Raw genomic sequence first — 16,278 nt, forward strand, 5'->3', positions numbered from 1 at the left:
CAACCAGACAGGCCATCGGAAGGCCGAGTGTCCGCAACTTCGTCAGGGAGCTACACCTACTACCCGGACTACTGAGACCCGACCGGCAAAGGTCGAGGCCCCGAGGGCTCGTGGGAGAGCCTTTCAGCTGACTGCGGAGGAGGTCCGCGCTGCGCCCGATGTTGTGGCAGGTATGTTATCGTTCACGTATTTAATTAAAGGTCGAAATGTTATGCTTATGTTAATGTATGTGTAGGTACTTTCCTTGTGAACTCTATGCTTGCTCTAGTGTTATTTGATTCGGGTGCAAGTAGATCGTTTGTATCGTTAGCTTTTAGTCAGCACATCGGCATTAGTCGTGAGCCGTTAAGTCGACCTTTGAGCGTTTCTATTGCGGCTGAGAGGGTGATTTGTGCTACGGAGGTTCTTCGGGGATGTGTGCTAGAGATCTTCGGGGTCGCGTTTCCGATTGACCTCATTCCTATTGCGATGGGGGATGTCTGTGTCATTGTAGGCATGGACTGGTTGAGCCGATTCAGCGCTGTTATCGACTGCGAGCGTCAGCTGGTGACTATACGAGACCCTAGTGGGGGAGTTCTTACGGTATACGACGAGAGTACCCGTTCGGGATCAGCTTTTTGTTCGGCCGCTAGGGCGAGGCAATGCCTACAGCGGGGATGTAACGGTTTTGTGGCGTATGTGATGGATACGCGGGAGAGTTCCGAGAGACCAAAGACATTGAAGGAGGTTCCAGTAGTGCGCGAGTTTCCAGATGTTTTTCCCGAGGATTTGTCGGGAATACCTCCTGCGAGGCAAGTGGAGTTTGGTATCGATCTAGTTCCAGGGGCTGCTCCTATTGCGAAGGTGCCTTATCGTCTTGCACCTCCAGAGATGCAAGAATTGTCCTCGCAACTTCAGGAGTTGTTGGGGAAGGGATTTATTCGGCCGAGTAGCTCGCCGTGGGGAGCACCGATTCTGTTCGTCAAGAAGAAGGATGGTTCACACCGGATGTGTATCGATTACCGGGAGCTGAACAAGGTGACAGTTAAGAACCGCTATCCGTTACCGAGGATCGATGATCTATTCGATTAGTTGCAAGGGGCATCTTGGTTTTCCAAGATTGATTTGAGATCAGGGTACCATCAGGTAAGAGTGCGGGATGAGGACGTCCAGAAGACAGCCTTTAGGACGCGGTATGGGCATTACGAGTTCGTGGTGATGCCTTTTGGGCTCACCAATGCCCCAGCAGTGTTCATGGATCTCATGAACAGGGTATGCAGGCCGATGCTGGATCGGTCTGTGATTGTGTTTATCGACGACATTCTGGTGTATTCGCGGTCTAGGGAGCAGCATGAGGGACATTTGAGGGAGGTCCTTGAGGTACTGAGGTCGGAGAAGCTATATGAAAAATTCTCCAAATGTGACTTCTGGTTACGGGAGGTTCAATTTCTGGGGCACGTTGTAAATCAGGCAGGGATATTGGTCGATCCGGCCAAGGTGGAAGCGGTGATGAGTTGGGAGGCACCGAAGTCACCTTCGGAGATCAGGAGTTTCCTTGGGTTGGCGGGGTACTATCGAAGGTTCATTAAGGACTTCTCCAAGATCGCGGTGCCGCTTACCAAATTGACCCGAAAGGGTGTTGCATTTTCATGGGGACCCGAACAACAGACTTCCTTCGAGACACTTCGTCAGAGACTGTGCGAAGCACCAGTATTAGCTCTTCCGGAAGGGATGGAGGACTTTGTCGTATATTGCGACGCATCGATTTCAGGACTGGGTGCAGTGTTGATGCAGAGGGGCCATGTGATAGCCTATGCATCGAGGCAGCTGAAGCCTCACGAAGCGAGATATCCCACGCATGACTTAGAGTTGGGGGCAGTAGTGTTCGCCCTCAAAATTTGGCGTCACTACCTGTACGGGGTTCGTTGTACCATATACACGGACCATAAGAGTTTGAAGTATTTGATGGATCAACCCAACCTAAACATGCGTCAGAGGAGATGGTTAGACGTGGTTAAGGATTATGACTGTGAGATCCTATACCACCCAGGCAAGGCTAATGTAGTAACTGATGCATTGAGTCGTAGGGCGGAGAGTACTCCATTGCGGGACGTATGTTTGAGATTGACGGTGATGACTCCGGTATTAGATGCTATTCGTGGGGCACAGGCCGAAGTTGTGAAGTCTGGGATGCAGAAACAGGAGCGGGTCGTCGGGTTGATTTCAGAGTTCGTTACGGATGGGCGGGGACTTCTGACATTTCAGGGACAGATCTGGGTGCCATTCGTGGGCGGTACGCGTGTTACTTTGATGGAGGAGGCACACAGATCGAAATTCTCGATCCATCCCGGTGCTACGAAAATGTATTTGGATTTGAAAAAGGAGTACTGGTGGCCTTGCATGAAGAGAGACGTTGCCTGGTTCGTTGAGAGGTGTTTGACCTGCCGTAAGGTTAAGGCCGAGCACCAGAGACCGCACGGTAAGTTGCAACCCTTGGAGATTCCTGAGTGGAAGTGGGATCAGATCACGATGGATAGGCTAACAAAGAGTGCACACTTCCTTGACATTAGCGAAAGTTCATCAGCAGAGAAGTTGGCAGAGTTATACGTGAGAGAGATAGTATCTCGGCATGGAGTGCCGACCTCGATTGTTTCGGACCGCGATGTACGTTTCACTTCCAGGTTCTGGAAGAAATTCCATGAGGAGTTGGGTACTAAGCTGCATTTTAGTACCGCATACCATCCCCAGACCGACGGTCAGAGCGAGCGGACGATTCAGACATTGGAAGGCATGCTTAGAGCGTGTGTGTTAGACTTCGGGGGTAGCTGGGATGCGCATCTGCCGTTGGCTGAGTTTTCCTACAACAACAGCCATCATTCGAGCATTGGTATGCCACCTTTTGAGTTGTTGTATGGTAGGAGGTGTCGGACTCCCATTTGCTGGGGAGAAGTGGGACAGAGAGTGATGGGCAGTACAGAGATCGTACTTCAAACGACCGAACAGATTCAGCGAGTGAGGCAGAGGTTATTGACCGCCCAGAGCCGACAGAAGAGTTATGCGGACAGACGCCGGTCCGAGCTCGAATTCCAGGTCGGCGACTTCGTTCTCCTAAAGGTTTCTCCTTGGAAAGGGGTAATTCGGTTCAGGAAGAGGGGCAAATTGGGGCTCCGGTTCATAGGTCCATTTCGGGTAATTGCAAGGGTAGGTCGGGTAGCTTATCGGTTGGAGTTGCCAGTGGAGCTGAGTCAGATTCACAATACCTTCCACGTATCACAGTTGAGGAAGTGTATAGCCGATGAGGCAGCAGTGGTTCCGTTAGAAGATATTCAGGTGGATGCGAGCCTGAATTACGCCGAGAGACCGGTAGCTATCAGGGATCGGAAGATCAAGGTTCTACGGAACAAGGAGATACCTCTGGTGTTGGTTCAGTGGCAACATCGGAAAGGATCGGAGATGACTTGGGAGCCGGAAAGAGAAATGCGGGAGCAACATCAGGAGTTATTCGCAGAATGAGACTTCGAGGGCGAAGTCTAGTTCTAGTGGGGGAGAGTTGTAACAGCCCGGAATTTCAGGTATTTCTTTAAATTATTTTTGGGCACATTTAGGAGGGGACTCGGCGAGTTGGTGCATGACTCGCCGAGTAGGGCCATGGTCTTGGTCGCAGTCGCAGATACGCGACTGGACTCGACGAGTCCAAATAGGGACTCGGCGAGTCGATGCTGATTCAGCTGAACCCTAGCCGTTTCAATTCTGAATCATATATAATGATCTTATGGCCGTCATGTCGCATCTTTTGGCCGATTGAAGATACCTTGGGAGTTTGTGGGCATCTGGAGCAAAAGTGAGGGCTAGAGGAAGCTTGAAGAGATTGTTAGACAAGGAGGGGCAAGGTGGTGATCAAAGGAAGTCCAAGGAGTCGAGTACTGGAGGTTGGGGACACAGGGAAAACGTTTCCAGGTAATCTTCGGATCACAATCTGTAGCTTTTACGTTGTATGCGATTTTAGGGTTTAGGAAACCCATTTAAGGGATTGTTAGATTGTAGTGTTGTTATAAGTGTTTAAAAACCCCTGTATTAGTATATGTGAAAGTCCAGGAAGCCCCATATCTATATACTTCGAAATCATGCGAAATACAAGAGGCAGCGGATTGACTGCATGGCGAGGACTCGCCGAGTCCAATGATCAGACTCGGCGAGTAGCTTGAAGATTCACCAGGACTCGCCGAGTTGTTCTTCGGACTCGGCGAGTAGCTTAAAGATTCACTAGAACTCGCCGAGTTGTTCTTTAGACTCGGCGAGTAGCTTGAAGATCTACTAGGACTCGCCGAGTCGTTCTTCAGACTCGGCGAGTGGAGTCAGGGTGTCTATACTCGCCGAGTTGCCCTTTGCACTCGACGAGTCCGGTCAAGATTGACCGTTGACCTGTATGTAACTTAGTAGGGTCAGTTGTCTTGTTTGATAAGATCATTAATAAAGGTATGTGGTATTATAGGGAACCTGCGGATTAGCGGATCGAGTGCGAGTAGCTCGAAGGGTTTATAGCTTGCATACTACGAGGTGAGTCTTCTCACTATACTTCACCCGGAAGGGTTTGACTGTGAGACCGGAAGGTCGTATGTGTTATATTTATGCTATGTCTAGAGAGGTAGATGCTTTATATGTGATGTATGCTTATATGTGATGTATGCTTATACGGGCCGGAAGGCGAGACTTTATGTGACAGAAAGAACGGTATGATGTATGACTTATGTGTTATGTGCGTTATGTTACATGTGTTATGTTTTATACTATTATGGGCCGGAAGGCAAAATACTATGGGCCGGAAGGCAATCTAATACGGGCCGGAAGGCGATATGTTATGGGCCGGAAGGCGATTATATTACGGGCCGGAAGGCAATGTTATGTGGACCGAAAGGTCCGGGCCGGAAGGCGTATGTGGGTAAGTCGTATACTGGGGAACTCACTAAGCATTTATGCTTACTAGTTGTGTTTATGTTTTTCAGGTACTAGTGATGACCGTGGGAAGGCGCCGGCGTGACACGTACACACTGCCACTGTTGAAGATCCTGGAGATTTATTATTTATACTTTTGAAATAAACTTGGAATAAACCCTTTTGTCGAATAATGATGTTTTGTTTTAAATGAAAATTTTATTTGAAAATTTGAGCTGTTACATTTTCTCTTTACCATTTGTTCAACCGAGTTGACTATGGCCGATCCCTTTCCATTGGGAAGAGAATGTTTTTCTGGATTTCCTGTGTCACTATTGTCAATGTCCATCAAGTTTTTGAGGAAATTGATCTTAACAAATAAATAAGATCATTAAGGGTCTTGTCATATTCTGTTTCATAGGTGTTCCAAAAACAACTCACTATGTGACTTAGAAAGTAGTTGAACCACCAACTTTCTCAAGACTTCGATACCCAACTCTCCCGGCTTGTCAATATGTGACTACATCTCCAAGATGTGATCACACCTAGACCTTGCCTTGCCAATAGGGCTTGAGTGACCTTAAACTTTTCAAGAACTTGTGGGTTAGGGAGAATAATTGGAGGAGATGAAAGAAGTATGATTTCCATGGGACATCATCTTCATTTAGGAAAGCTTGTTTCAAGAGATTTGGGAAGATCATAAATGTCTAAACCAGACATCTTTTGGGAGATATTCAAGATAGTTGATCTAAAGTCCTTAATATGACACCCAATATGAAATATTAAGGCTAGGACCCAACAAACTATTTTATAACTTAGAAGAGGTATGCCGTAATCCAAGCTAGAAAACAATTTGAAGGTAGGTGAATGACGTATCACCAATTTCCACCAAGATAAACGAAATGTATTATTAGGTTTTAATTGGATTTGAAACTCCTAGATCTTTTGAGATTCATTGAACTGTTCAATGGCATGTTTCAATCTCGAGTGTGCCCTTCAGGTTTTGTGACTGGGATGCCGAGGATCACAAAACAAGGTGTGAAGTAACCATGCAAATTACTTGGTACCCTTAAGTGTTTACCCCTTAATCGATGTGCCGGTTAACCACACACGCTCCATCGATACTATGATAAACATTAAGTTGCCCTTTGCCTACCTTGTTAAATATGAGTTAGTGTGCCGGTTAACCACACGCGCTCCACTAACCGACTCAAACAAAGTGCAAAGTGTAATTTCATGGATTAGCATCTTATTCACATTTTCCTACGTAACTAAGATTGGGAATTATTAAGAGTTTAGTTACTTAGTATTTATCATTAATACTTTTAATGAGGGGAGAATTATAGTCATGTCAAACCCGTTCGGCTAACGACCCTCCACTAGTCAAGCAAGCGGTGGGTGAGAATGGACACCCATTAAGTCGCCATTTTATAGGCAACAACCTTATACCCACCTTATAGTCCGGCTTCATGAATGAGGCCTACTAACGGTAAGACTGACTTTACTCTTATACATATATATATATATATATATATATATATATATATATATATATATATATATATATATATATATATTATTAACTTATAATATTATAAAGTATAAGGGTTGAATTTTAACTTTTAAAATTCTAAGGGCTAACTTGGAATTAAAGTATTCATAAGAGAAAACTTTACAAATTCCAAAACTTGAGGGCAAGTTTTGAAACTATTCAAAACTAATTAATTCCATAACTTATGTGTTTAAAGTAGTTTTAATCCAAAAACTCTTCAAGTTCCATAACTTATGGAAGACTTTAAACTAATAAAAGAATTAATTTTTTCTTTATTTTTTTTTATAACTTATTGAATTAATTAAGGTTACATTATTATTTTTTTTTATTTAATGAAGAGACTCTTGGTCCTCCATAACTTGAGGACAAATTATGGAGTCATAACTCCAATTAATTAGAACTAGACTCTTCATTTTTGTAACCTTTGCCAACTTTTATGAGTTTTATGAAACTTAAATGTGACTTTTCATATAACTTGAGGACAAGTTACAAAAACACATTTTAGAATCAACTCTTAGATTAATTTGGATTGAAAACAACTTTTTCACTCAACTTTTCTATTAATCTAAGCAACTCATAAGAACAAGATAATTCAAATCAAACTTTTTATGTAATTAGTCTAACCTTTAAACTAATACAAAACATGAATCTATTGACAATTATCTTTGAAAATGGATTAGCATGAACATTACCACATTAAAAAACAAATTTATAAGTTCAAAAACAACTTAGGGTAATGTTCCTACTCCATTTCTAGCCAAAAACCTCGAAAATATGCTGTCTAGGGTCCAACTCGTCGAGTGCATGAACACAACTCGGCGAGTTGGATGCATTTTGCCTTGGACTCGTCGAGTCCCTTCATGGACTCGGCGAGTCTGCTGGGTAGACAGCAACAAAACTTGATTTTTCAGCTTCTATTGCAAGTATAACAAAAAAACAAGACTAGGCTCTGATACCACTGTTGGGTTATGAGCATTCTAAGACTCCTAAGTGTACATGCAACTCTAAATACCTTGGATCTATGTTTTCTCTATTATACATGCAAATATGAACATCCAAGGTATTATCCTAATCTAGCATATCCTAACAAGATAGAATACATACCTCTTTGATGTAGAATGTCTTCATGAAGCTTGAGTGCCTAGTGCCCCAAGTGTGACACCTCAAATGGTTCACATAACACCAAATACACTTGGAATAACTTGTGAGAATTCTACACTTCATGAAAAATCGGCTAGCCCAATCTTACTCTCACTAGTGGCCGATTTTTATCAAGAATAAGATGCTTATATAGTTATACAATTAGGGTAAACCCTAATTGTCATGACTTTCCATTTCCTTGGATCCATGGGTTCAAATACACCATGGAGCATCCATGGAGCATTATATGGGTTTTGGCCCAACTAAATAATCCATGGAGCATTAGCCCACTATACAAGTATAGATGATTTGTACAATCAACCCATATATTTAATTAGTCTTCTTTTGATCACTTATTTAATCCTAGATTAATTCTTGATCAATACTAATTAAATAATCTCATTATTCCTATTATTAATATACTAGAACTTATAATATATTAATAACCATAAGTGTCTTATTTCTCTCATTATAGTCTATCCAAGTGCATGATGCCATGCAACCCAAATGGACCATGCCGGGTCGGGTCAAGTCTTACCAATTATAGTTATGGACTTAGACATTAATCCAACAAGTATTACCTCCAAAGGATGCCTCAACAGCAATGAAACTCGAATCCAAGCAAAGCCCTTTGATCCAAGCCACTTCTCCTTCAAGATTCCTTCAACCAACACCTCTCCAAGCTCTAATTTGCTCAACAATGGGGCTCTCCACGAAATTAGGGTTTCTGGGACTCAAAGGGGGGATAGAGGAGGCTGTGGAAGAATATAATGATCTTTATATAGGGCTCAACCCCGAGAATTAGGGTTTTCTCCACACAGCACCTACTCGCCGAGTCCATCTTTGGACTCGCCGAGTAGGCCACTTGATACGCGACCAAAGTCGCGACCTGACTCGCCGAGTCTATCCATGGACTCGCCGAGTCGCCCTCCGAAACTTACACTTTTAGCCCTTCAACTCTACTCTTGCGATTCCGGGATGTTACAATTCTCCCCCACTTAAATTAGGCTTCGTCCTCGAAGCCTACGACATCTCCTCTTCAAATTACTTCCCACGACGCGCCACCTGACCATGACCGAACCAAGTCCCTCAAGGCACAACCATAGAAACCAGAAGCTCACTTTCTCCTTCCATACGGTGTCCCAACCACCTACTCAAACCGGGCACCAGCTGTACTCTCCGATAGCCGCACTCAACAACCGAGAATTACCCATGATGCCTTACTGCTCCAATTCTCATATTTCACTTGACTCATATGGCTAGAAAACCATGAACCATCGGATCCCCAATCCGAATCCCACTCTATCCATTCCATGACGACAGAAAGACCCATTCTTCCATTCCGGAGCAACTCCCCCGTGTTCTCCTCTCGCAATCAGACACATGCTGATCTAGCTGTAGCACCCTCAGGTTTGGAAAACCCGATACACTGATGATATCCTCAAACATCCTTCCAGGATGAACCGCTAATACATACCTAAAACCCTGATCAGAATCTCACTGAGAGTCCAAGACTCTCTCTCTGCATCCCTTCCGAACCCCTCTCCCTGGCTTTACGCCTGCGGTATTCTCTCCGCGCCCTGAGCAAACATATCAAGTCGAATGATCTTTTATTCTACCGCCGCAACACGCTACTCAGAAACCATCGACAGACCACTCCAATCATAACTCTACACTGTCGCTTTCACTTCCGTGAATTCGCACTCCCTTTCGGAACTTCATTCCTCCCTCTTTCCTTACCAAGGAAACCACTCGTCTGCCTTGTCACCATGACAGGCACTATGGTGCTCACCCCACGCTACATTACTCCTTTAAAGCGTACCCGACATCCATGCATCACCACTACTCTGACTCTCATCGCAGGGACTCTCAAGCCCATGCACTACCTTCACTGATCAAGATCGCTACCCAGGGCCAGACCTCCTAATGTAATCACACTGAAACATACGCAATACATGTCCTCGAACCGATCCAACAATACTCGCAGAGTCTTCAGCATGACTGGACCGCCTCCCCAGGCCTTCAACCAATCTGGACCACTCTCAGAACCTTCAGCCAATCTAACTGGACCGTCCTCCGAGCCTTTGGCCTGACTGGTATGCCTACCGGCCTTCAGTCTATCCGGACCGCTTAACAAGCATTCATCATTCCGAGCTATCTCTTCGGGAAATCTTCCCATGCATATCGTTCTAGCCCTCTAGGGGTTCCGAACTCTATCTCCATCTTACATGCTCGATCCCGGCCTGCTCCCAGGCCTTCCACAATCAAATGCCCTAGGTCTGTATTCCGCCCCGCATGCCTGTTACTCACTCATACGATCCTGCTCTCGGCTGAAAGAAATACCGCTGAATTCCCAAAGCAGCTAAGCAACCTCTCAAGCCTAACAACCATCCGGAGAATTTCCAATTCTCCCCCACTTAAGACACTGACAATTAATCACCGATCACCATCACCGATCTCCCAAAGCAACCTTGCAGAAGACTAACACTTACACGCAAAATGTTTCTCCCCGGCGCTAACAACTTCCATAAAAATCATGTTTCCACACTGAGCAACCCGCTCGAAAGGAACCCAATCTTCAAATATCCACCCCTCAGACTGAAGAGGCTACCTGACATTCAAACCAACGCCGCATCTGCCACTAATCCTCACAGAGATAATCCACAATAGCTCAAAGTACTAATCCATAACCATATCGATCCTTCAGGGAACAAAGGATACCAAAACGAAATCTCGAACACAACTCATCAAACCCTCAAGAAACAACGGATACCACACGAAAACCCGAACGCAATTCCATAACCATCCAAGGAGACTAGCAGATAACGCTACTCCACAATCATCATAAATAATCAAAACAACAGAAAGAAACATACCCGCAGCAGCAAGCTGAAAAGCACGACCCTAAGCCCTTGGGGGCTCTGCTCCACCCTGACCTCCACCTGTGATCCTCAACGTAGCCGGTGCTGGAGCCTGCACCGATCCTGCAGCAAGCCGTGGACAGTTGACCCTCAAATGTCCAACCTGATGACAATGATAGCATATCCTCAAATCCTGAACCGACACTGACTGCCGACAATCCGTCGCATAGTGTCCCTCCTTTCCGTACTTGCGGCATGCTCCACCGGACCGAGAAACTCCAGCATGACCCCTTCCACACTTTCCACAGACGTGGCTACCCTAATCTCCCATCCTGGAATCAACAGTCTTAGACCGTTTCGTCGCCGGCTGCGACTGAACCGGAGCTTGCCTTAGCTCACGCATCTGCAAATCAATCTCTAACTCACGCCGTCTGGCGGCCTCCTGCAACTCCAGCAAGGTCTCGCACCTCTGCGCAGACACAAACTGCCTGATGTCTCTCTTTAGCATACTCAGATATCGGGACATCTGAGCCTGCTCCGAAGCGAACTTAGGGCAAAACATCGCCCTCTCAGTAAACATCCTGGTGATTTCCGTCACCGACTCCGAATCCTGTTTCAGCTCCAAGAACTCCTGAGCCAAACTCTCCCTCTTGACCTACGGAACATAACGAGTGCTGAACATCTCTCTGAACTGATCCCATGAAATCGCAGCCCTCTGTGCATCCGAGTACGACCCCGTGGTCAATCTCCACCAATCCTTTGCCCCGAGCCTTAACAGGTTCAGAGCGCACCTCACCCTCTGATCAGCAGGGCATGAACACGTGAAGAAACATCCCTCCACATCTGATAACCATCTTATAGCAACGATCGGATCCTGAACTCCATCAAAAGTGGGAGGCTTCGTATTATCGAAGTCCCGATACTGAAAACCTCTACTAGCTCCTCCCCCTGCCGCTGCTACAGCTGCTGTAGCCGCCGCGGCAGCCGTCTCCGTGAGAACCGCATAGCGCTCATCAAAATACTCCCCCATGGCGGTCTTGATCGACCCAAACAACTCCGGCAGCTCAGCCCGAAACAATGCAGCAACCTCATCATGCAGGATCTCACGAATCCTCGCATCCAACTCGTGCGTACTCATCTGACTGACAACCTCAGGCTGTACAGAACCACCCGGAACTCCCTCTCCTGCTCCTGATCCTGACCTGGATCCACTCCCAGCGTTCCCTGAAATCTCCATACTGAAAATAAAACACCAAAATCTCAGACATTTTCCACTATCCCGGGAACCAACTCTCATCCCAACCCTAGAGGTTATGGTTTCCCCGATACGCGTATGGGTCCGTGCTTTCAGTAGTACGGGCCCATACTACCTTCCACACCTACCCATATTTGTATGAAGTACTTCCACAACACCCTAGCGATATACATAACAACACTCTATCCTCAAAACTAGAGGAACACTAGAAATCTCTCACAAGGAACCCTAGGCTAGCAGGCATCATAAATCAGGCAACTCATCAAGAAATCCTGAAGATCCCTAGCCTAACTCTAGCATGTTGTTCTATCAAAGCTCAATAAACAATTGTCATGTATGGTATTTTGGGGTTACTTACTGGCTCCGGCTGATCGTACCTTTGCGTCCTCCTTTACTTATTTTGAAAACCATTTTAAATTCTCTTTTGAAAACCCTCCTCGATTTGAGACTGGAGTCACACAAGTGTTCCTCCAATTCACTCAAACCAAGGCTCTGATACCAACTTCTAACATCCGAAAAATACAACCAATTTAAATTTTTAAAAACAACCCGATTTTCATTAAATTGTTTACAAAAAGGTTTTCAATACAAATCATTTAGAGTATGCCCAGAATCACATTGCTACAAAATCATGAAGAGCGGTACGATCGCGCCTTCTCCTTGCCACGGTCTCCTGAAGAACCTGAAAAACATTAAACCACAACTGTAAGCCCGAAAGCTTAGTGAGATACCCCAAAATACCAACCACATATACGCACTTCCAGGCTACGACCTTCCGGTCCAAAACATATAAAACATACATAACATAACAGAACATAGAACAGCCATGCATATCGGGTCTACTGTGTGACTGGTCCGCCGTATCGGGCCTTCAGTCCACCGGATCCATCCTCCAGGTCTAGTCATGTCCTTCGAGTCTACAGTGGGGTTGGTCCGCCCGTTTCGGGTCTTCAACCCACCTGGTCCACTCTCTGAGTCTACAGTGTGACTGGTCCGCCCGCATCGGGCCTTCAGTCGGCCTGGTCCACTCTCCGAGCCTCGGCACGTCTGGTCCGCCCTCGTGGGGCCTACAGCCTATCCGGACCGCTCGCTGGGCCTTCGGAATAACCGGTCCGCCCTGGGTATCTTGGCCTACAGCACAAAGCAGGACCCGCCTCAACCCATCTCCAGTCCAAATAACCATGTGCACAAACATACAATCATATAACAGTCATAGCCAACAAACCGCAAGCAGATCACATAGCATATCATTACCCTAACCAGGTTACCGACCTAACCGGTCACTAGCATAGCGTCACTCTATATATCGGGAAACTGACCTTAACAAGGTCTCCTAGCATGTACCATCCTAGCTAGCAGGATGCAGACACATCAAACCACAACATAATAACCATATCCGAATCTCAATCCAATAAAGGGCCGGCCTTGGTGCCTTAGACCCTGTTGATACAGTGAGGATAACTCACCTCGAAACTGTCGGCTGAAAGGATAAGATCCCGTTGCTCCGAACTCCGACACGAACTCCTCCACTGAACATCAAAACATTCAACTCAATATATATATATATATATATATATATATATATATATATATATATATATATATATATATATATATATATATATATATATATATATATATATATATACCCTTATTTGCCAAAATACCCCTGGAAGACAACTGGTCAACCCCTGACTGACTCTACTCGCCGAGTCATCCCAATGACTCGCCGAGTCCCCAAGCTCAGAACTTCCCTGAATTCGCGATCTGACTCGCCGAGTCACCCCGAGACTTGCCGAGTCCAACCACTCTGATTCTACTCGCACCCAACTCACCGAGTCATCCCTTGACTCACCGATTCATCGACTCAACCAGAAATATTGGGACTCTTCAACAAGACTCGTCGAGTCCAAGAACAGACTCGCCGAGTCTAAGGCTATCTTCAACCTACTCGCCGAGTTGTTCTTCCAACTCGTCGAGTTCCAGGCCATCTTTAAGCAACTCGTCGAGTCCACCCTTGTGACTCGTCGAGTACCACCGGTCTGAATCCATACAGAAGCATCTCAGGCCATGCAATTGATCCAAAACATAGATCTAGCTTCCTACAACCCATCCATCACGTAAAGTGGCAAACTTTACGTGAATCCATGAAGATCTAAGCATAATACACATTAGAACTAAGGTTTGGGACATGATAGCTCCATTAACAACACAAGAACAGGGGCTTTAATGGTCTTAAGATCTTCTCCACTCCAGATCTGAGGTAGCAACCTCAGATCCATCCTTCAAACATCAAGATGCCACACAACTAAGCTCCCCACACAACCCCAAAATGAGAATCTAGGAAAACACAGCCCAAGAACGAAAGTATTACCTCCAAAGGATGCCTCAATAGCAATGAAACTCGAATCCAAGCAAAGCCCTTTGATCCAAGCCACTTCTCCTTAAAGATTTCTTCAACCAACACCTCTCCAAGCTCTAATTTGCTCAACAATGGGGCTCTCCACGAAATTAGGGTTTCTGGGACTCAGGGGGGGGGGGATAGAGGAGGCTGTGGAAGAATATAATGATCTTTATATAGGGCTCAACCCTGAGAATTAGGGTTTTCTCCACACAGCACCTACTCGCTGAGCCCATCTTTGGACTCGCCGAGTAGGCCACTTGATACGCGACCAAAGTCGCAACCTGACTCGCCGAGTCTATCCATGGACTCGCCGAGTCGCCCTCCGAAACTTACACTTTTAGCCCTTCAACTCTACTCTTGCGATTTCGGGATGTTACACGTGCCCTAACCCGAAGGAGGCAGAGTGCCACCACTACCACAAGATAGGAAATTGGAAGAGAAGCTTCCCGGAGTACCTGCAAGCCATCAAGGAAGGAAAGATCAAGCCATCTTTCGCAGGTATATACACAATTAAATCTAACGATTCATCTCATGATACTTCTTGGGTTCTTGATACCGGTTGTGGTTACCACATTTGTTCTAATGTGCAGGGACTAAGAAGAAGTAGAGACATGGAGCATGGAAGAATAAATCTAATCATGGGGAACAGAAGATCGTCGCCTGTGACCAAGATTGGAGTGTATTCTTTAGTGCTTAGGAATAGTTTATCTTTATATTTGAACAATTGTTGCTATTCGCCAGAAATTGCTAGAAACATCATTTCATTTCATGGTTTGTTTAGACAAGGTTTTAGATATTCTTTTAATAATGAGAATGGTTCTATTTTAGCTTATTTGAATGGTGTCTTTTACTTTGAAGCTATACCACGTAATGGAATTTATGAAACTATTATGATTGTTTATAACTTAGGAAATGATGTTTTATGCATGGATTCTTCCAATAGTATGGATAAGGCATCCTTATGGCATTGTCGTCTTGGACACATCAACAAGAAACGCATAGACCAACTCCAAAAGGATGGAGTGTTGGAGTCATTCGACCTTAGGGAAGATGACACATGTGAGTCTTGTTTACTTGGAAAGATGACTAAGTCACCCTTCGTTGGTACGTGCGAAAGGGGTGAGGGTCTATTGGACCTCATACATACCGATGTGTGTGGACCATTTAGATCTACCACGAAGGATGGAAACCGCTTCTACGTGACTTTTACCGATGACTATAGTAGATATGGGTATATCTACTTAATCAAGCAAAAGTCAGAAACTTTTGAAAAGTTCAAAGAGTTCAAAAATGAAGTGGAGAATCAATTGGGCAGGAAGATCAAGCTGCTTCGATCCGATCGAGGAGGAGAATACCTTAGTCTTGAATTCCACGATTATCTCAAGGAGTGTGGAATAGTTTCACAATTGACGCCACCTAGGACACCACAATTGAATGGTGTGGCAGAAAGGCGTAATCGAACCTTGTTGGACATGGTTCGCTCTATGATGAGTCGTGCTTCGCTATCTATCTCTTTTTGGGGGTATGCCTTAGAGACTGCCGCCCATATCCTTAACCGAATCCCTACTAAGAAGGTTGCCAAAACACCTCACGAGATGTGGACGGGGAAAGCTCCTTCGTTAGCACATATCAAGTTTTGGGGTTTCGAGGCTTTCGTAAGACGAGATACTCACGACAAGATCGAACCTCGTAGTGAGCGATGTATTTTCATCAGCTACCCGCACAAATCCTTTGGATATCTCTTCTATAGACCGAAGGACAATGTTGTCTTTGTTCCGAGGAGAGGAGTTTCCCGTGAGCGAGAACTCATAAGTCAAGGAGACAGTGGGAGGCAAATCGATCTTGAAAAGATTCCAGAATCGATAGATGAAGGAACCTCTACCGCTGGCGCTCAACCCAAGGAGGAAACTCCGGTTAAACCAAGTGACATATCATTACCTCTTAGACATTCCAAAAGAGTTGGAGTTCAACCCCAGCTGTATGGTTTTCATATAACTACCGAAGGGGACACGTATATTAGTGATAGTACACTAATAAACCTTGATGAACCTAATAGCTATAAGGAAGCCATGGCAGGCCCAGAGTCTGCGAAATGGAAAGAGGCAATGGATAGCAAGATCCAATCCATGTAAGATAACCAAGTTTGGAATTTGGT

Source organism: Lactuca saligna, chromosome 5 (genome assembly GCF_052625555.1).
Source record: "Lactuca saligna cultivar CGN05327 chromosome 5, ASM5262555v1, whole genome shotgun sequence".
Classification (NCBI taxonomy): Eukaryota; Viridiplantae; Streptophyta; class Magnoliopsida; order Asterales; family Asteraceae; genus Lactuca; species Lactuca saligna.